The 22231-nt window shown below is 38.5% G+C and overlaps 1 pseudogene; it reads left to right on the forward strand.

Annotated features, from left to right (window-relative positions):
• LOC144285279 (schlafen family member 5-like) overlaps positions 1 to 4184 on the forward strand; it is a 10575-nt pseudogene extending 6391 nt beyond the window's left edge.
• The last annotated feature ends 18047 nt before the right edge of the window (positions 4185 to 22231 follow it).

Below are 22231 nucleotides of genomic sequence, written 5' to 3' on the forward strand. Positions count from 1 at the left end.
TTTCACTTGAGATATCACAACACAAACTTCTTGGAGGTGCCTGCATGGACGTTGCTGTTTCTTATCTCCTTGCTTTACCTATGAATCCCCTTTTGCCTGTCTTTCTATTCTCCCATCCTTCAGAGGGCTAACTCACAGCCATCCCTTAAGAAGCAGCTCAGGTGTTTCCTTTTTTTCATAAAGACTTTCATATTTTCTTTTTTCCCAAGGTGCACTTCTCCTTGGTGATTGCATGATGCTCTGTGCACTTCTTTCCCATTGCACTTACCACTTTGTATAAATATTGTTTGTCTCTGTCATGCCAGTCAATTATCAGCTCCATCGGACTGGGAATTGTTTGATCTTGCCATTACTAATGCATCCTAGTGCTGACACATGATTGGGTCCAAATGTGGATTGAATCTATTACATATAGTGATGATTACTAGCTTGTCTGGGGATTCTCTAATTTATTCCAATTCTTTCCCTGTTTAGTATTATCAGACAGAGTGGTGTATACTCCTCTACAAGGAACTGTTCTCAAAACTTAAGCCTCTACAAGGAACTGTTCTCAAAACTTAAAGGACTCAGAGACTTAATAAATAAGGAATATGCCCTTTTCCTCAAGGAATATTGATTTTTTTTTTCTCGAAGCTGGGCTGTGGACTTGGTCTATCAGAGAAGCAGGGAGTAATCTGTGATGCTCTTCTGCTTTCGCATAACAACATCCTAGTCCTCTACACCATCCTCAGTGAATAGGATGCAAGCTGGAAGGGCTATTCTATGATAGTTGCCCATACCTTAAAGCAGAAGCTGGTGAACACAGGTGGCTACACTGGGTAACTGCATCATTCCCTTGGTCTTTCTGCTGAATCCTTTTTTTTTTTTTTTAAAGATTTTATTTATTTATTCATGAGAAACACAGAGAGGAGAGAGAGAGAGGCAGAGACACAGGCAGAGGGAGAAGCAGGCTCCATGCAGGGAGCCCGACGTGGGACTCGATCCCGGGTCTCCAGGATCACGCCCTGGGCTGAAGGCGGTGCTAAACCGCTGAGCCACCGGGCTGCCCTGAATTCTGATAAAACAGCAAGCACTCTTCATGGTTCAGATTTGCAAATTTACCCCGAGTCCTATAACCTTTAAACCACCCAGCACATGGAAGCATTACGGTCCCTTGTGATAGTCTTGCTTGGGTTCTGATCTTTCTTAAGTGAAGAGCTGGGCTCTGAGGTTCTGAACCTACTCCACAGATAAACAGTATGAGTTGCTTTCAAAGAATATTCGCATGACCAGAGAGCTGTTGTTCATGGCTTACCTGGCTAAGGGAAGACCATCCTGGCTCTCAGGATAATGGAGAAGATCAGGAATGTGTTCCAGTGTCAACCAGATGACATTCTTTACATCTGTGAAAATCAACCCCTGAAGAAGTTTGTGAGGTATGCAGCCTAACTATATCCATTTTCTTTTTTTAGTAACTTTGTCTGGTTTGGCTTTAGGTTGGCATGCTAAAATTCATATTGTATTTACTATGTCCAGAAGGGTTTAAGAGTAGAATTGGTGGGCACCTGGGTGGTTCAGTTGGTTAAGTGTCCAACTTTTGATTTCAGCTCAGGTCATGATCTCAGGGTTGTGAGATCGAGCCCTACATTGGGTTCCATGCTGAGTGTGAAGCCTGCTTGAGATTCTCCTCTCCCTCTCCCCCTTCCTAAAAAAAAAAAAAAAAGAGTAGAATTGGCTTCCTTTGTTTGAGTGGGGAAACCTGACTGTGTTTCTTACGTTTTCACCAAAAAAAACATCTGCCAGGCAGTGACTTGGAAAACCTTCATGAAAAATGACTTTTGAAAGATTCAGCACATCATCATTGATGAAGCTCAGAATTTCCACACTGAAGATGGAAACTGATATGAGAAGGCAAAAATCATTGCTAAGAGAGAAAACAATCACCTGGGAATTCTCTGGATCTTCCTGGACACTTTCAGACCAGCCACTTGAGTCACAATGGCTTCCCTGCTCTTGCAGCCCAGTATCCAAGAGAAGAGCTCACCAGAGTGCTTGCAATGCAGATCCAATAGTCAACTACCTACAAGAAGTAATGCAGGAGGTCAAAGAAAATCCTCCACCTTACATCCCCCTCGGGTCCCTGGAGATGGTTCATAAAGCTAAATGGGCTCAGGATATTCCAGGCAACTTCGAGATTATGGAGTACTTGGGCTTGAGCTTGGAAGAGATGGTGGTCCAAGTAGCAGAGAAATGTCAGTTTCTCTTTAGGAATGGTTATTCTCCCAAGGACATTGCCATACTTTCCAGCAAAACAAGTGAAGTGGAAAAATATAAAGATAAGTTTTTAAGGGCAATGAGGAAAAGAAAAATATCTCAGCTCAATGAGGAATCTGATCTGTTGGTACAGATCAAGGATGCATCAGATATCATGGCCAATCACATTGTATTGGACAGTGTCCATCAATTTTCCAGCCTGGAAAGAAATATCGTGTTTGGGTTCAATCCAACAGTGGCTGAGCCAGCTGTTTTCCATAATCTTCTGCTCTGTCTGGCAAAGAAACATCTCTATATTCTGAAGGTTTCTATTTGACAGGAAGATCCCAGTTTAAGATCAATTAAGTAGCTCTTATCTCTAGTTAACATGAAGCTATATGACCTAAACATTTAATCATCAAATATTTAATAAACACTCACTCTGAACCATATATTCTTCTAGGTTCTGAGGGTTAGGGATAGGGTAGCAAACAAGATAGACAAGATTCCTTTTTTGGGGGGCAGAGGCACATCACAGACAAGTAAACGAATACAAGTACAGGAAATTTCAGGTAGTTAGAAGGGACATCAGAGTAGTAATTAGGGAGCACTGAGATGCAGAGGTTGTGTGTGTGTGTGTGTGTGTGTGTGTGTGCGCGTGCACGCCCATAGGTAAGTAGGTAGGTAGATAGAGGAAGGACTGGTTATTTAGGGTGTTTGGAGAAGCACTCAGTGAAGGAAGACATCATGAAAAGATTTTTGAGCCAAATGTGCCAGGCAGACTCAGATATTTTCACTATTTTTTGACATTTTCACTATTTTTAATACCACAAGGGTACAAAAATGCTTGAGTATGATGTGCTGGGGGAATATGAAGGATGGAGAGGGGTCATGTGTCTGGCCTTTTATGGGCCTTTTATGATATTTCAAAATGTAGGATCAGAGGATACAAATTGTAATTTTTTGTAAAACCATATTACATTATTCTTTTCCATTTTATTCTTTTAATGGCATTAGTAATTTTGATCACTAACTTTAAAATACTTTATGCCTGTCTTTTGTTATTTGGAATCTCAGCTCTTTAGCTCTGCTTTAATATTATTCCTGTGGAGAATCTTAGGTCACTGCATGAAGGTAAGAGTCCCACAATTCCCCAGGGAGACACATTGTATTTTATTTAATAAAATTTTTAGGGCAGCCCCGGTGGCGCAGCAGTTTGGCGCCGCCTGCAGCCCAGGGTGTGATCCTGGAGACCCTGGATCGAGTCCCACATCAGGCTCTCTGTACAATGCCTGCTTCTCCCTCTGCCTGTGTCTCTGCCTCTCTCTGTCTCTATGAATAAAAATGCAAAATCTAAAAAAATAAAAAAAATAAAAAAAATTTTTAAGGTGCCTAAAAAGATGAATATACTGGACTCAAAAGTTATATTTTGCTTTTCATATACTAGCCAATATGATATGATAAAGTAAATCCTACATCTTTGTTCTGCTGAGCCTTTAGGATTTCACCTAGTTTCTCAAAGCCTGTTGCTATAGAAGAATTTGGGAAGTCCATAAATGTAAAACATGGAGAGGAATCTTGCTAAGGAACAGATTGTGAAATATAATGGAAGAAAAATAAATGAGAAGCAACAATAAATTGAAGACTCAGTTCCTGACATAGAGGAAGACTTGAGATAATCACATAAATGGAGAGAAATAAGACAAATATTAAGGTAGTTATAAAGAAGATATATCTAAAGCACAATAATCCACTAAGAATGGATGTAGAGTAGAGAATCAATAAATGGAATAATAAAAATGTTCTAGGATATAACACGGGAAATTTTTCCTAAAATAAATCCTCAAATTGAGAGAATTCTTAACAATCAAAACAGAAAAATCCAGTTGTCGGTGTGAATGATCATTCCAGCTTCTAATTTCTCTGGAGCAATATTCAAAACAACAAGACAATGGATATACCGTATTTTTGTTTTCATTCATTTGTTTTTTATTTATTATTATTATTTTTTAAATATTTTATTTATTAATGATAGACAGAGAGAGAGAGAGAGAGAGAGAGAGGCAGAGACATAGGCAGAAGGAGAAGCAGGCTCCATGCCCGGAGCCTGACGTGGGACTCGATCCCAGAACTCCAGGATCATTCCCTGGGCCAAAGGCAAGCACTAAACCGCCGAGCCACCCAGGGATCCTCTCATTTGCTTTCTAATCTAATCTGACAGTCTCTACCTTTTAATTGAGGTGTTAAAATTTTTTTAAACGTTTAATTTTCAAATATTTAGCGATTTATAAAAAGTTGCAAAGGAAGTACAAAGTAGTACAGAAGAATCCCCTGTATCCTTCACCTACTTTCTAGACTATTTTAAATGTGATTATTATTATGTTTGGGTTTTAATTACCCTACTGCTATTTTTTTCCATTACCCTCTATTCTTTGTTCCCTTTTCCCCATTTTCCTGCATCCTTTTGACTTAATTTTACATTTTTATTTTTTTAAACTTAATTTAATTTAAATTCCAGTGTAGTTAACACACAGTGTTTCATTAGTTGCAGGTGTACAATATAGTGATTCACCACTTCCATACATCACCCAATGCTCATCAAAACAGGCACACTCCTTAATCCCCATCACCTAGTTCATCCATCCCCCTATCCACCTACTCTCTGATAACCATCAGTTCTCTATAGTTAAGAGTCTTTTTCTTGCTTTGTCTCTTTTTTCCTTTGCTTGTTTGTTTTGTTTCTTAAATTCCACATATGAGTGAAATCATATGGTATTTGTTTTTCTCTGATTGACTTATTTTGCTTAGCATTATGCTGTCTAGCTCCATCCATGTTGTTGCAAATGGCAATATTTCATTCTTCTTCTTTATGGCTGAATAGTATTCATACACCCCCATACACACACATCTTCTTTATCCATTCATCTATTTAGACCTTTGGGCTACTTCCATTATTTAGCTATTGTAAACAATGCTGCTGTAAACATAGGGGCATGTATCCTTTTGATTTAGTGTTTTTGTATTCCTTGAGTAAATACCAAGTAGTATGATTACTGGATTGTAGGGTAGTTATTTTAACTTTTTGAGGAGCCCCATACTGTATTCCACAGTGGCTGCAACAGTTTACATTTCCACCAACAATGCATGAGTGTTCCTTTTTCTCCACATCCTTGCCAACATTTTTTATTTCTTGTCTTCTCGATTTTAGCCATTCTAACAGATGTGAGGTGATATCTCATTGTGGTTTTGATTTGCATTTTCCTGATGATGAGTGATATTGAGCATCCTTTCATGTGTCTATTGGCCAACTGGATGTTCTGTTTAGAGGAATGTCTGTTCATGTCTTTTGCCCATTTTAAAGTTGGATTATTTGTCTTTTGGGTGTTGAGTTGTATAAGTTCTTTATATAGCTTGGATACTAACTCTTTATCAGATATGTCATTTAAAAGTATCTTGTCGGGGATCCCTGGGTGGCTCAGCGGTTTAGCGCCTGCCTTTGGCCCAGGGCGTGATCCTGGAGTTCCAGGATTGAGTCCCACGTCAGGCTCCCAGCATGGAGCCTGCTTCTCCCTCCTCCTGTGTCTTTGTCTCTCTCTCTCTCTCTGTCTAGCATAAATAAATAAATAAATAAATAAATAAATAAATAAATCTTTAAAAAATAAAAATAAAAAAATAAAAGTATCTTTTCCTGTTCAGTAGGTTCCCTTTTAGTTTGGTTGATTGTTTCCTTTGCTGTGCAGAAGCTTTTTATTTTGATGTAGTCCCAATAGTGTATTTTTGTTTTTATTTCTCTTGCCTCAGGAGACCTATCTAGAAAAATACTGGTATAGCTGATGTCAGAGACATTATTGTCTGTGATTTTTTCTAGGATTTTTATGGTTTCAGGTCTGACATTCATGTCTTTAACCTTATTTTGAGTTTATTTTTGTTATGGTTTAAGAAAGCGGTCCAGTTTCATTCTTTTCCATGTAGCTGACAGTTTTTCCAACATCATGTGTCAAAGAGACTCTTTCTCCCACTGGATATTCTTTCCTGCCTAGTTGTGTATTTTTAAACAATTATATCTTATCTCCTTTATTGGTTTATTAGTTATAACTCTGTTTTGTTATTTTAGTGACAGGTTTAGGGTTTGCAGTATGTATCTTGAATTTATCCCAGTCTTCCTTCAAGTGATATTATACCAGTTCATGTATTGTATAAGAACTTTACAACAGGGATGCCTGGGTGGCTCAGTGGTTGAGCAACTGCCTTCCACCCAGGGCGTGATCCTGGAGTCCCAGGATCGAGTCCCACATCAGGCTCCCTGCATGGAGCCTGCTTCTTCCTCTGCCTGTGTCTCTGCCCGTCTCTCTATATATATGTCTATCATGAATAAATAAATAAAATCTTAAAAAAAGAACTTTACAACAGTATACTTCCATTTCTCCTTCTAAGACTTTGTGCTTTATTGCCATTCACTGTATTTCCATTATGTTATAAATACCATGATACATTGGTGCTATTTTTGCTTTAAACAGCCACTTGTGGGGCAGCCCGGGTGGCTCAGCAGTTTAGCGCCTGCCTTTGGCCCAGGGTGTGATCCTGGAGTCCCGGGATCGAGTCCCACGTCGGGCTCCCTGCATGGGCCCTGCTTCTCCCTCTGCCTGTGTCTCTGCCTCTCTCTCTCTCTGTGTCTCTCATGAATGAATGAATGAATGAATAAATAAATAAATAAAAACAGCCACTTGTATTTTAAAGAGTTGTGAATAATAGGGAAAAATTATTTATACTTACCTATACTATTAATATTTCTGATGGTTATCATTCCTTTGTGTAAATGTAGATTTCTATCTTGCATCATTTCCCTGCTCAAAGGAATTTCTTTAACATTTTTTTTAGTGTAGATGTGCTGCTGATGAATTCGTTCATATTTTGTATGCACAAAAAGCATTTCACCTTTGTTTTTGAAAGATAGCTTTGTTGGGTAGAGGCCTAAGTTAATAGTTTTGTCTTTCAATAATTTAAATATATTCCTTCATTGTATTTTTATCTTGCATCATTTCCAACAATTTTTTCAAAATTTATTCATGAGAGACACAGAGAGGCAGAGACATAGGCAGAGGGGAAGCAGGATCCTTCCAGGGAATCCAATTCAGGACTTGATCCCCAGACCCTGGGATCATGCCTTGAGCCGAAGGCAAACACCCAACCACTGAGCCACCCAGGTATCCCATGAGTCATTCTTGAAGAAAAATTACTCAGTGAAGAAATCTAACTAAAGCAGGAAATATATGAAAATAGAGGATAATGGTAATTGGACTTTAAGTCCATTCACATGTATATAACTAAGATATATAGGAATTATGATTACAGAAAAGAATGTTATAAACCTTGACAAAGTAAAAACATTTTTATAATCAGATAGATATTCTTTTTGTTTCAATGAACAAAAACAGGCTCTGGACAATTTAAATAAGTGAACAAACAAAAAGGTTGTGTTAGAATCATGAAGGAGAACCACTCACAGAATCAAAGGCAAGCTGACCAAATAGGTTTTAGAGATGATTAGTACCTGGAAGTTCCAAGGATCTAAATGGCAGGTAAGAATTGGCTCCAGTCATTTCCTTTACTTTGGCTTATGAAGGTCAAATTACAGTGGAAGACTTGTATTTGCCTAGTGGATACTGCACTCAATTTTTAGCAACCATAGCAATGTCCCCTTGATTGAAAATCTTCAAAAAAAAAAAAAAAGGAAATAAAATCTTCAAAACGCTTGATGTAAAGTGGAAAGAATATCAGTTACTAATGTAGGGTGAGAGGATGTTCTGTAGGTTGAAGTAACAGATGCCCATTATGGTAATCAAAAAAAGTGAGAGAGTCAGGAAGAGGAGTGAAGAATATCATTTTTCTTGGCAAGGAATTGATCAATACTAATACAGTTTTTAAAATAACTAAAAATGATTCCAAGCATTTTAATTGCTTTTTGCAATTTAATTTTTAATATTGGATCTTTCAGTAGCTAAAAGTTCTTGGGTTAAAGAAATATATTCTGTAGTTCAGCTCTTTTATTGCTTTCTCTTCCATTAAGTTCAAGTAAAATACAGGTGAAAATAATTTTAAAATAGTATGTATAATTCCACTTTAATTAATTTTGTCTAGATGTTCTTATACTTTATTAAGAAACAAATTTATAAAAAAATAAAAATAATAAATACACACACACACAAAAAACACAACTCTCTGGTATAGTGTTAACCTGAATGTTTCCGATTTCTGGGATTATTGGTAATTTGTTGCTTCTTTTTTTTCTTTCAGTATTGCTAGAATTAATTTTATTGACTTTGTATCTTATAATGACCTTGAAGATCACATGTTGGAATCTTTCTCTCAAAACAGAATTCATGGAAATAATGGAAAATATATCTTAAAACATTACTATATAGTCATGTACTAAAATTACTATATAGTCATGCGCTAAAACATTACTGTATAGTCATGCGCTAAAAACACCTCTCTCTGGACCAAAAATTAGGAGGCATTTGCACAAGGAGGGAAGAGCTGTAAACTCTAGTAATAAAGAGAGGCTGGCCCCACCACAAGGCCAGGACAGCAACTTTACTGCAAAGTCAGGATTGAGTCATCCAACCAGAAGCTACTGCTATGAGACTGAGGCCATTGCATTTGGCCTCCATGTGGTCAATCTGAGGCCTCAAACTAAAATACTCCTATCTCAGGCTTTCTCACTGTTGGCTCTATTGGCAGTTTGGGCTGGATAATTCTTTGTTGTCAGGGGGGGTTTCCTGGGTATTATAAAATGTTTAGCAGCAACCTCCTACCCCTGTTAAACAAGCAAAAATGTCTCTAGACAGTGCCAAGTGTCCCTTGGGGGGCAAAAGCACCACCACCTACCTCCTTTGACTAAAATAGTTTCCAGAATAGTGGGCAGAATAAATAAGTCAAACATGTAACATACTAAAATCAAGATTCAGAAAACTAAAGATCTTTCTAATCCTAAAGAGAAAAAGTTTAGGGCAGCCTGGGTGGCTCAGCGGTTCAGCCCCACCTTTGGCCCAGGGCGCGATCCTGGAGACCCAGGATCCAGTCCCACGTCGGGCTCCCGGTGCGTGGAGCCTGCTTCTCCCTCTGCCTGTGTCTCTGCCTGTCTCTCTCTCTCTCTCATGAATAAATAAATAAAATCTTAAAAAAAAAAAGTTTAGATAATTTATGAAAAGAATGAATTGGACAGTAAGTATTTCATTATCAAGACTGAATACAAGAGTATGGGCAGTAAGTTCTAACTGCTGTGGAAAAACAACTTTGAACCTAGATTTCTCCCCCCCCCCCCCACATTATCATTCAAGACTGAAGGCAAAACAAATGCATCTTAAGGCTTGCAACAACTTGAGATTTTTTTTTTTTTTTTTTTTTGGTCAGTCATGACCCATATTTGAAAGACTCACTGAATAATGTACCCAACATGAGAATAATGAACTGAGAAGAAAGTTGTGATTTTAAGAAAGGTGAGCAAATAAATCAGTAAAACATAAGGTTAATCTATGTGTGTTATTTTCTAATTGCCAAATAATTCAATAGCCTTCATATATACAAACTACATCCACTTAGAATATATAATGAAAGAAAGAAAAGTCTTGTAATTTAAAAAAAAAGATAAGTTAAGAATAACAGTAAAAAGAAATGTACACACTCTGTGTGAATAAACCTATAAAATGAAACTGAAGAATCCAAAAGAGAACTAAAAACAACAAAAAGCAGACTGGTTTTGGATAAGAAGACTCCAAATCATAAATCTACCCATTTTTACAAAGTAATAAAAAAAAAAAAGTAATCTATAAATCCAATGTTAATTCCAATAAAAATACCAATAGATCTTTCCTTGAAGCATAGAAATGACATTAGTCATTGAAAGAAAAAAACAAGAATATCCAGGAAATATCTAAAATGGAAGAAATCGGAGGGTAATTAACATTACCAAATATTAAACCATATTATAAAGCTACAATATTTAATACAATGTGGTTTTGTTGTGTGGCAGGTCAATGGAACAGGTTAGAATGTCCAAAAATAGGGACACCTGGGTGGCTCAGTGGTTTAGCGCCTGCCTTCAGCCCAGGGCATGATCCTGGAGTCCCTGGATCGAGTCCCATGTCCGGCTCCCTGAATGGAGCCTGCTTCTCCCTCTGCCTGTGTCTCTGCTTCTTTCTCTCTGTCTTTCATGAATAAATAAATAAAATCTTTAAAAAATAGAATGTCCAAAAATAAATTCAACTATGTGTGCAAATATAGCATATGTTGAAGGTGGCATTCAGATTAATTGGGAAAAAATGGGTTATTCAATAAATGATGCTAAATGACTTGGGGACCTATCTGAAAAAAATTAAGCTATGTCATACATCACGCTTGACACCAAATACATTCCAGGTGGACCCAATACTTACGTATAAAAATGTGGAAATCACAGAAGTACATGGGGAAAAAGTGGGGCATTTATTATTATAATCTTAGTATAGGGAAGGACTAAATAGAGACCTCAATCAGAAACCATGAAGGAAAAGTGACTATTTTTTTAACATTCCCTATTTTATTTTATTATCATTTTAAAAAGATGTTATTAATTAATTATTTGACAGGAGGAGAGAGTGACAGTGAGAGGGAGGGAGAGGGAGAGTGAACCTGAAGCAGACTCTGTGCTGAGTGCAGTGCCAGATGCAAGGGTCAATCCCACAACTGAGATCATGAACTGAGCCGAAACCAAGAGTTAGACATTTAGTTGACTGAGACACCCAGGCACCCTGAACATACCAATTATTTTAAACAAAATTATCTTTGTGGCAAAAACACCACAAAGAGGTCAAGAAGCAACACAATGGGGAAATATTTGCAACAAAATTCAAAGACAAATAGTTAACTCCTTACTTTTAAAAAAGTCTCTACAAATCAAAGAGAAAAATTCTAAGTCCCGAAGAGAAAAATGGGCAAAGGATGTGAGTACAGAAGAACACAGAAAAGGAATTTAACATACTTCCTAAACATACAGAGACTTTAGTCATGATATAGAAGTGTCTATTAAAAACTATTAGACATTACTGTTTTTCATTTATTAGACTGAAAAAAATCATTAAGTTCAAACCTAATGGTTTTACTGTTTGGTGGGACACTATCATACATTGCCATAAAGTTCTATCAAGTGTTCTTGATAGCATCTGATAGATGCTATGAAAATTTTAAATACACATATCCCTGGGGCACGTGGCTCAGTCAGTTGCATGCACGACTCTTGATTTTGGCTCAGGTCATGGTATCATGGTTGTGTGACAATGCCTCACATCCACTCCATGCTCGGCAGAGTCTGCTTCTTGCCATCCCCCTCTGCCCTGCCCCCAGCTCATGCTCTGTTGTGCTGTCCCTTTCAAGTAAACCATTTTTAAAAAATAAACAAATAAATGCACATATCCCTTTATCTAGCAATTCATCTTTTAGGAATTTATTCAACATAAATACTCAAACATGTATGAAATGATTTCTGTACAGTTAATTGAAATTCACTTTATTTCTAATAGCAGAAGACTGCAACATAGTAGATATTCACTGTAAAGGGTCAACTTGATTAACTTAGAGCATATTGACACATTGCTTTTTTTTTAATTTTTAAAAAATTTTTATGATAGTCACACACAGAGAGAGAGAGAGAGAGGCAGAGACACAGGCAGAGGGAGAAGCATGCTCCATGCACCGGGAGCCCGACGTAGGATTCGATCCCGGGTCTCCAGGATCGCGCCCTGGGCCAAAGGCAGGCGCCAAACCGCTGCGCCACCCAGGTATCCCCATATTGACACATTGTAACACTATGAAGCTATGTAGCTATATGTATTGGCTGGAGACCATTTCTTCATTGAATATAAGACAAAGCAACATGTGGAAAAATGTCTATCTTTTGCTTATAGAATTGATACAGGTATGTGCTTATGAATGCATTAAATATCTTTTGAAGCATACTAAAAAACTGGTAATAGTGTTTGGTTCTAGGGAAGGACAAGTGACCATCAGGGGAACACAAATGAGTAAAACACAGCGTTTGCTTTTTGTGACTTGGATTTTATACAATCTAACGATTTCGAGTATTTCCTGATGTGAATATTGCAGTGTGTTCGTGTGCACATGAGTATGTGTGTATATTCTTGATATAACAGTTTTATGACTTACTTTCTTAGTTTTGTATGGGAAGTGGGCAGGCACAAATTTTGAAAAATACAAAAAGTTAAAAAATAATATAAACCTTCAATTAGGATTTGTTTAACATTTTTTTCATATTTGCTTCTAGTTTTCTTTTTAAGTAAGAAAAATAAAATACCTTAGTAAAATTTGAATTCTTCTTTCTTCTTTTCCCCATCCAATTTCTCTCTCCTTTCCCCAGCAGCAAAAACCATCATGATTTTGATGGGTATCCTTTCAAGCTGTTAAGTTTTACATATGCACAGGGCCGCATCATTATTCTCAAGAGTGGTAGAGGATGAAGTGAAGATGGGGTGCTAGGCTCTGGGAAATCATGTGACTGTGGCATTTAATGACATAGAATGGTATGGTAACAATGATAATTATAAAAATTGGAGAGTAAACTTTTTTTCTGATAGCTCCAAGAAGTGTAGACAGTGAAAAAACTGACATTGAGAGCAAAACTATCCAGCTGAGGAGATCCACAGAAAACCCCCAAACCTTCACAGTTTAGGAAGAGTTCCTCATTCCCTGTCATTGCCAAGCAGCTATGGCTCAGCATCAAGACAAGGGCTTGAGTGTTCCATGCTGATTAAATTTGCAACCACACCACGTCTCTTACACTATGGGAAGGGCATTGTGTGGAAGAAGTGAGAGCTTGGGATATGGATAAGGACATTTGGGCAGATGCTGAGTGAGAACTCTGGATACCCAAATACCTTTTCTCCTCCTCCTCCTTTTCCTCCTCCTCCTCCTCCTCCTCCTCCTCTGGCTTTGGCTGCTTCTTCTCCTTCTTCAAGATTTTATTTATCTATTTGAGAGAGAGAGCATAAGGGGTGGGAGGAGAAGCAAGCTCCCCACTGAGCAGGAATCCAATGTGGGGCTCAATCCTAGGACCCTTGGATCATCACTCAAGCCTAAGGCAGATGCTTAACCGACTGAGCCACTCAGGCACTCCACCTAAATACATTTTGACCGGTTAGCTACACTGCCTGGAGAACCAGCCTTCCCAAACAAAAAAGCCTTTCTAGAACTGAATGACTGTACGTAGGCTAGCTGCCTCACAATCTGATGCTGATTGTCCTCAAAACCAACCCATGTAATGGTAAGTTAGATCCCAGTGTAGTCCAGATGCTGAAAAGAAGGCCTGTTCCAGGGTTATTTTATGTTCACATCATAATCACCCAGTCTATAGTATATATTATGGCTTACTCTTGGTATTTTATAGGTTTGGGCCAATATATAATGACATGTATCCCCAATATAGTATATTCTGTATAACAGAATGTTTTCACTGTCCTAACAAAATGCTCTGTGCTCTGCCTATTCATCCTTCCCTGCCCTCCAACATCTGGCAACCATTGATTTTTTTACTGTCCACAGAGTTTTGGCCTTCCCAGAGTGTCATATAGTTGAAATCACACAATGAAGCCTTTTCAAATTGGTTCTTTTACTTACTAACATGCATTTAAGGTTCCTCCCATCTTTTCATGGCTTTAGAGCTCATTTCTTTTTAGTGCTAAATAACGTTCCATTCTTTGGATATACCACAGTAAATGTGTCCACTCACCTACTGAAGGACATCTTGGTTGCTTCCAGGTTTTGCAACTATGACTAAAGTTGCCATATACATTTGTAGTATCTGAAAGGGAAGATCTGGAAAAATTAGAAAATCCTCAGAGAAGGTGGCAATCATCATTATCTATAATAATTCAATCGATATTATTTTTAACAAGATTTTATTTATTTATTTATTTATTTATTTATTTATTTATTTATTTGGGAGAGAGAGAGAGCATGAACAGGGTGAGGGGCAGAAAGAGAGGGAAAAGCAGACTCCCTGTTGAGCAGGGAGCCTGACATGGGGTTCGATCCCAGGACCCTAAGAGCATGATCTGAGCCCAAGGCAGACACCGATCTCTGTACCCCAAGATCATTACCTGAGCCCAAGGCAGACACCCAACCAACTGAGCCACCCAGGTGCCCCTCAATCAATACTAGAGAGCTTATCCTATACCAGTTCCTGGGGTTGGGGCTGGTAACATAAATATAACACAGTTTCTGGTTTTAAAGAGATCATAATACACTGGCATAATCAGAGACAAAGAGATAATTATGATTCTATGAATTAAAATGAGAGAACAATGCCTGGGCCATATGGAAACACCAGGAAGAGGTACACTGAAATCAATAAGGATTAGATTTATTTCTAAATGAGATGATGCTTGAATTGAGTCTTATTACTAATTTTTACTTTGAAATAATCTCAAATTTACAAAAAAGTTGCAAATGTAGTACAAATAACTGTTTTTTCCTATTTGAGAGTAAGTTGCCAACATTATGCCATTAGTCCCATAATACTTGAGTATGTTTTGCCTGTCAACAAGGACATTCCCCTAAATAATCAAAATACAACCATAAAAAAAATACAACCATCAAAATCAGGACATTAATATTTATAGATTATTACCACCTAATCCTTAGATACCATTAAAAGTATGTTGGTTGTCCCAGCAGTGTCCTTTATAACAAAATATCCAGTTCAGAATCATTATTTGAATTTAATTTTTGTATCTCTTTAGTTTCCTTAACCATGGAAGAGAGGAAGAAAAACAGTTCAGTTGGGTACATTTTGGGTACCTATGGTACATTAAGATGGCTAAATGCTATTGCACACAATAAAGATATTTTGAGCTCAGATAAAAATTATAGCTTTTTCACACTAAAATGTAAACAAATGAATGTGTTGGTTATCACTATTAAAATTTAAAATTTTTTTGAAATATTGTACAAAAGAGGTAAAAGAAAAAGAGGTATACAGCCTCACTTGTAAGCTAACATTTCCACTGAGAACAGCTAGAAAAGGCAGCTTTAATATACAAGGTATTAGAAAGCTGAGGTAACCAGCTTTGCTTTGCTTAAACAAATCAGAATTGCAAAGACAAATCAGATAGCTCAAAGTGTCAAAACTATCCTTGGGTCAGCTAAGTCTCTAATTGGTTAAGATATTCAGCTGCTATTTTACCTACCTTGCAAAGGAAAGTATGAATCCTTTTGAGAAGAAGACAGTATCAGCTAGATCCTCCACAATTTTTTCATACACAGTATATGGCATTTAACGGAAAATTACCTGGTATGCCAAAATACAGGGCCCTATGACTGAAATTTAGGGGAAAGAAAATACAATATAAATAGACCAGAGGTAATCTAAATAGTGGAATCATCATACTGGAAAAAGAACTATTATTTATATGCTTAAGAAAAATAGAGCAAAAGAGAAAGATGATAAATGAAAAGGTGAAGAAAACTGTCAAAGAATTAAATCTATAGAAAGATGCCAACGGGAATTCTAGAAGTAAGTAATATGATAACTGAAATTAAACATATGATAGATAAACTTAATAGAAAATTAGATACAACAAGAGAAAGAATTTGTGAATTAGAAGACTGATGAAAATATTTAGATTGAAGAATACAGAGGGAAAAAGAAGAGTGAAAATTCAGGTAAAAGAGTAAACTATCTTATGGGACATAGTGAAAAGGTTAAGAGTATATTCATTTTGGATCCTACAGTGATATGAGATAGTTCAAGGGAGATATTTTCTTTTTTTTTTTTTTTTTTTTAAGATTTTACTTATTTATTAATAAGAGACACATAGAGAGAGGTAGAGACATAGGCAGAAGGAGAAGCAGGCTCCCCATGGGGACCCTGATGCGGGACTCAATCCCAGGACCTGGGATCATGACCTGAGCCAAAGGCAGACTCTCAACCACTGAGCCACTCAGATACCCCAGGAAGATATTTTCTTTAAAAGATAATGCTTTAAAAATTCCAAAACACAAGCAAAGGCCCCAGATTTATGACATTTTGTGAATCCCAAGAAGGATAAATTTAACAAATATACACAGGCACATCATATTAAACCATTAAACACTAAAGACAAAGAAAATAAAGACATATTACCTTAAAAATTATGTATAATGGACATATAATACTATAATAGTGTCAGATATACAACATAATGATTTGGTACTTGTATATTTTGCAAAATGATCACCACAATAAGTCCAATTAACATCAATCATCATATACTGTTACAGTTTTTTATTATGGTGAACACTTTTAAGATTTACTCTCTCAACAACTTTCAAATATACAGTACAGGGGTGCCTGGGTGGCTCAGTTGGTTAAGCGTCTGCCTTAACCTCCACTCGGGTCATGATCCCATGTCATGTCAGGTTCATTGCTCATTGGGGAGTCTGCTTCTCCTTAACCCTCTGCCCCTCCCCCTGCTTGTGCTCGCTCTCTCTCTCAAATAAATACAATACAGTATTATTAACTAGAGTCACTATGCTATGCATTATATCCTGTGACTTATTTTGTTGCTAGAGCTTTGTACTTTTTAACTTCCTCCACACATTTCACTGGCTACCCCCTACTCCCTATCTCTGGTAAGCACCAATCTATTCTCTATATCCATGAGTTTGTTTGTTTGTTTTAGATTCCACCAAAAGTGAGATCATACAGTATTTATCTTTCTCCACTTGACTTTGGAATTATATGAGCTTCTTGGATATGGCTCCCTGTTTCCCTAAATTAAGAAGTTTTCAGCCATTATTTCTTTGAATGAGCTCTGCTCCTTCCTCTCTTCTCTGGAACGCCTCTATGAATATTGGTCTGCCTGATGCTGTCCCATAAATCCCTTAAGCTATCTTCACTCTTTTCCATTCTTTTTTCTTCTTGCTACTCAGCCCTGTCTTTGAGTTTACTGACCCTTTTTTCTGTCTGATCTAGTGTGTTGTAAACCCCACTACTGAAAATTTCAGCTCAGTTAATATATTCTTCAGTTCTGTGATTTTTGTTTGGCACTTTCGTATATTTTCTCTTTATTGAAAATTTCCCTTTGTTCATGCATTTTTCTCCTGACCCTGGTGAGTATCTTTATGACCATTATTTTAAATTCTCTATCAGAAAATCACTTATGTCTATTTCATTAAGGTCTGCTTCTGGAGTTTTGTTCTGTTTGATACATATTTCTCTGTTTCTCCATTTCCCTTGACTCTCTGTATTGGTTTCTGTGCATTAGATAAAACAGCTACCTCCTCCAGTCTTGGTCTCATGTAAGAAATGAACCTTATTGTTCAGGCTGGCCCAAGCTCTTAGTGGTCTCTCAAACCTCATGGTTGTCCATGCTACTTTCTTTGCTCTCTTTGCTCTCTGTGGCTCACAGTAGTTGAGGGTGTTCCAAGACCTGTCAGTGTCCCAGAAGAGAGGATTTGTCAGCTCCTAGATGCAAGCTGATTGGAAGCTGGCCCCTCAGGCAGCAGCTTTTAAAGATGTCTTTCTGGAAAAGACAGGGAGATTTTTGTCTGCTCCCTCCGCACTGATCCCTGGGTGGATAGCTGGCTAAGAATGGTTTCTTTATTTGCTACAGTCCAGTGAGACCTGCAAATTCCAGCCTCACTGGCCACCAAAGCCACACAATGAAAACATGCATTTTGGGCAGGGGCACCAGACATGTGCACAAGCTCCTTCCAGGGAGACACCAAAAACCTTAATGAGCCATTGACAACCTTAACAACCTTAGCACTGACAACCTTAATGAGCCAGAGGGAGAATGTGGAGACAGTGCTCACTGGTATCACCAGTCTCCAGGGAAGATCCAGCTCCCAGATTTGTGCTAGATTAGAGCCTCTCAGTCAGCAGCTTTTTTTTTTTTTTAAAAGATTTTATTTATCTATTCATGAGAGACAGAGAGAGAGAGGCAGAGACACAGGCAGAGGGAGAAGCAGGCTCCACATAGGGAGCCCGACCTGGGACTTGATCCCAGGTCTCCAGGATCATGCCCTGGGCTGAAGGCGGCGCTAAACCCCTGAGCCACCAGGGCTGCCCAGTCAGCAGCTTTTAAAGTGTCCAAATAGGAATCTTTCAGAGATAGAGTAGGTGATGGGCGTTTCTGTCCACTCTCTCTGTATTGATCCCTGGAGGAAACAGCTACAGTGAGTCATTGTGAACCTGGTAAGAACTGTTTATTTATTTGCCATAGCCTTGTGGGTCTTTTGAGGCAAGCCCTATTGGCATTCAGAGCTAGGTGTTTGGGGCACCCATCTTCTGGCAGATATCTCAGAAGTTTACACATCAGATATTGGGCACAAACCCTTTGCTCCTCAGGGACAGCTGGGAGTAGCAAGTTCTCTTCCATGCTGCTGTGCTAGATGTGAGACTTCTGATGAGAGTGTGTCTTAGCTTTTTCTACTGCTATTGTATTTTCTCATTTGCCAGATATATAGAACTTACTCAGCTAGTTTCTAGATTTCTTTCAAAGAAAAGTGTTCCATGTGTAGCTGTAGATTTAGTGTGTCCATAGGAGAAGGTGAGCTTAGATGCTTTTTATGTTGTTATCTTAAACTGGAACTCTATTTATTTATTTATTTATTTTTATTTATTTTTTTAAAAAGACTTTTTTTTTTAGATTTTATTTATTCATTTATGAGAGAGACAGAGAGAGAGAGTGGCAGAGACACAGGAAGAGGGAGAAACAGGTTCCATGCAAGGAGCCTGACGTGGGACTTGATCCCCAGTCTCCAGGATCATGCCCTGGGCCGGAGGCAGATGCTCAACCACTGAGCCACCCAGGAGTCCCCGGAACTCTACTTTTTAATGGGTATTTATTTATTCCCATTCTTCATTTTTACTGATAAAAGTATCTAGTGCTATGAATTGTCCTCTTATCACTACTTTAAATATATCCATAACTTCCATTATCTATTAAGCCCTTAAGCTATAGTCTGTGCTCTGATCTACCATGACACTTTTTAAAACTATTTTCAGACTTATAGTTCATTAAGTGTTTTTGGTGATGGTTTTAGATCAACATTTTGTCTGTCATTAGATTCCTTCTCTCTTCTCTGCAGTTTTTTTCAGTCTGCCTTTGCTTCAGAAAGACTTGAATTGGGGCAAGAATAGGGTAGGAGGAACATTAAGGGATCACACTCTGGTTTTTGGTGTTTTTGTTTTTACTTATGGTATTTTTAATGTGTCTACCATGGCTATAGAGGCAAAGGCTTAAACTGTCACCAATCTGAATCTTGACAGAATGCTTCATGACCCTTCCAGAGCACAGGAGGATGGGAGGTGTTCCTAGAAAACCATGTCCCACTTGTCCCACTCCCATGTCCCTCCTCTGGGAGGCTGTCACAGGAACAGTTTTTCTTTAGCTCACAAGCTTTTTTTGCTTTATTTTTTAAAGCATGTGCCTAGTCCATGATCCTGGTATACTGCTTGCTTTCTGACAAACTGTAAACCCCTACACTCCCATGTCTAGAGGAAAATCTGATAGAGGCAACTACTATCTATGCCATTCTAAAAACCAAGGAGACTATTGCTTTCCCCAGAACCATCTGCCTTATATTAGTCAAACTCAGGATATCCTGGGGAAAGGACAACTCAGTCACAATGCCTTCTCCCACTAATCCTTCCAGTTGTCCACCATGACCTCCTGTCCTGCATCTCTGACCATGGCTACTCATTTCCTTTGGTCACATACAAATACTACTACTACGGGGTGTGTGTGTGTGTGTGTGTGTGTGTGTGTGTGTGTGTAGATTCAAGCCTTCTTTCCATGACAGTTTACTTATTTTTCATTTTAACCTTTTATTCAGTGTTATGTTCATATTTAAAAATACGCATTTCAGGGACGCTGGGTGGCTCAGCGGTTGAGCGTCTGCCTTTGGCTCGGGGCGTGATCTCGGGCTCCTGTGATCGAGTCCCACGTCTGGCTTCCAGCATGGAGCCTGCTTCTCCCTCTGTCTGTGTCTCTGCCTCTGTGTGTGTGTGTCTCTCATGAATAAATAAAAATAAAATAAAATAAAAATATGCATTTCACAAGTGTATGGCTCAATACATTTTCACAAAGTAAACACACTTGTGTTAATAAAAACAAGACATTAACTTCCAGCAGTTCTCCCCTTATGCCTTCTAGACAACTGCAGGCAGTTAGTCCATAAATTAAAATAAATTAAAATCCCAGTTATAGGGACACCTGGCTCAGCAGTTGATCATCTGCCTTTGGCTCAGGTCATGAACCTGAGGTTGTGGGATGGAGTTTTGCATCGGGCTCTCTGCTTGGAGCCTGCTTCTCCCTCTGCCTCCATCTCTGCCTCTGTCTCTATGTGTCTGTCATGAATAAATAAATAAATAAAATCTTTAAAAAGTCCCAGGTATATTTTCATATGCTTCTCCAGGCATCTGGAGTCTTCATCAGTGTTTACAGTTTCCTTGTGGAGGTTTCAAATCACGGTATAATATCATGTACCATGAGCTGGTCCATTGTTCATAAGCATGTTCTTCCTATGATCACATTTTTTGGTCAGCAGAACCACTGAAACTGGCTTGCTGTTGGTTAACTTTTTTTTTTTTTTTTTTTGCCGTTGATTAACTTTGAATCCAAATCGTTTTTTTTTCCAATTTGCCTCTGCTTCAGAAATAGTTGCCTACTGATATTGAAGACAATAAGCAATTCATTGATTCCAGTAATATAACCTTGTCATTTTTCCAAATCTTTCTTGACCTGCAATGTGCCAGGTATGCCAAGGTCTGCAAGTTCCAGTGGAGCACCTTGAGTACAAAGTCCATGCCAATGGTGGCTTGGTAGTGTGACGAATTCTGGTGCATGTAGTGCTTGAAGCTGGCTTTGTCTATGCCTTCATTGTTGAACACCAGCAGCTTGTGTAGGTGCTCTTGCGCAAGGTCTGCATCCTGGCAACTCGCCTGTTATGCTAGGCAAGGCTGGGGAAAAGCAGCTGGGATTTGGCACTGGAGAGACTCGGGGAGTAAATGTGTGCTCACTTTTTTTTTTTTGTATTCTGTTTTGGTTCATACATTCATTAACTGGATTTCACTAAAAGGTTGTTTTTCAAGAAGATATTAGAGAATTATGTTCCCTAAGTTCTTCGATAAGAGTGTTTGCTTATTGGGGTCCTTGTGTGGCTCAGTCAGTTAAGTGTCTGCCTTTGGCTCAGGTCATAATCCCAGGGTCCTGGGATCAAGCCCTGTTGTCAGGCTCCCTGCTCAGTGGGGAGCCTGCTTCTCCCTCTCCCTCTCCCTCCCCCCACTCCTACCCTCCTGCCCCCACTTGTGTTCACATACTCTCTCAAATAAATAAATAAAATCTTCTTTTTTTTAAGTGCTTATTTACTTTATAGTCAAGTGACATCTTGGTTTGGTAAAATACGCCTATGTAAAACTTAATTTTCCCCAGAATTCTGTATGCAATGCTTTACTTCTTCTGACATTGAACACACTGATAGAGAAGGCTGAGCCTTGCTGGTGAACTTGGGTTCTATTCTCTGTTCCAAGATCCCACTAAATTCATTCTAACTGAATGTCTTAGACATGGATTCACAATACCCAGCCAAAGGTTCATCTGGCTCTGTTGAGCTTTATCTTAGTCCCCAGCTCATCTTAGATGACTGGAAAATGTCAAATCCTGGTGCTCCTTATCTTTCTTGATGAAAACAGTCATTGTTTTAAAGGGCTTCTACTAATACTCTGGCTGCTTTCCTCCAAAACTATGTTCAAGAGAATTTTCTGGATTTTTTTCAGTTCGCCTTCTTTATTAATAACTGCCTATAGAGGGATCCCTGGGTGGCGCAGCGGTTTGGCGCCTGCCTTTGGCCCAGGGTGCGGTCCTGGATATCCGGGATCGAATCCCACGTTGGGCTCCCGGTGCATGGAGCCTGCTTCTCCCTCTGCCTGTGTCTCTGCCTCTCTCTCTCTCTCACTGTGTGC

The sequence above is a fragment of the Canis aureus genome, chromosome 16, assembly GCF_053574225.1.
Source record: "Canis aureus isolate CA01 chromosome 16, VMU_Caureus_v.1.0, whole genome shotgun sequence".
NCBI classification, from domain to species: Eukaryota; Metazoa; Chordata; class Mammalia; order Carnivora; family Canidae; genus Canis; species Canis aureus.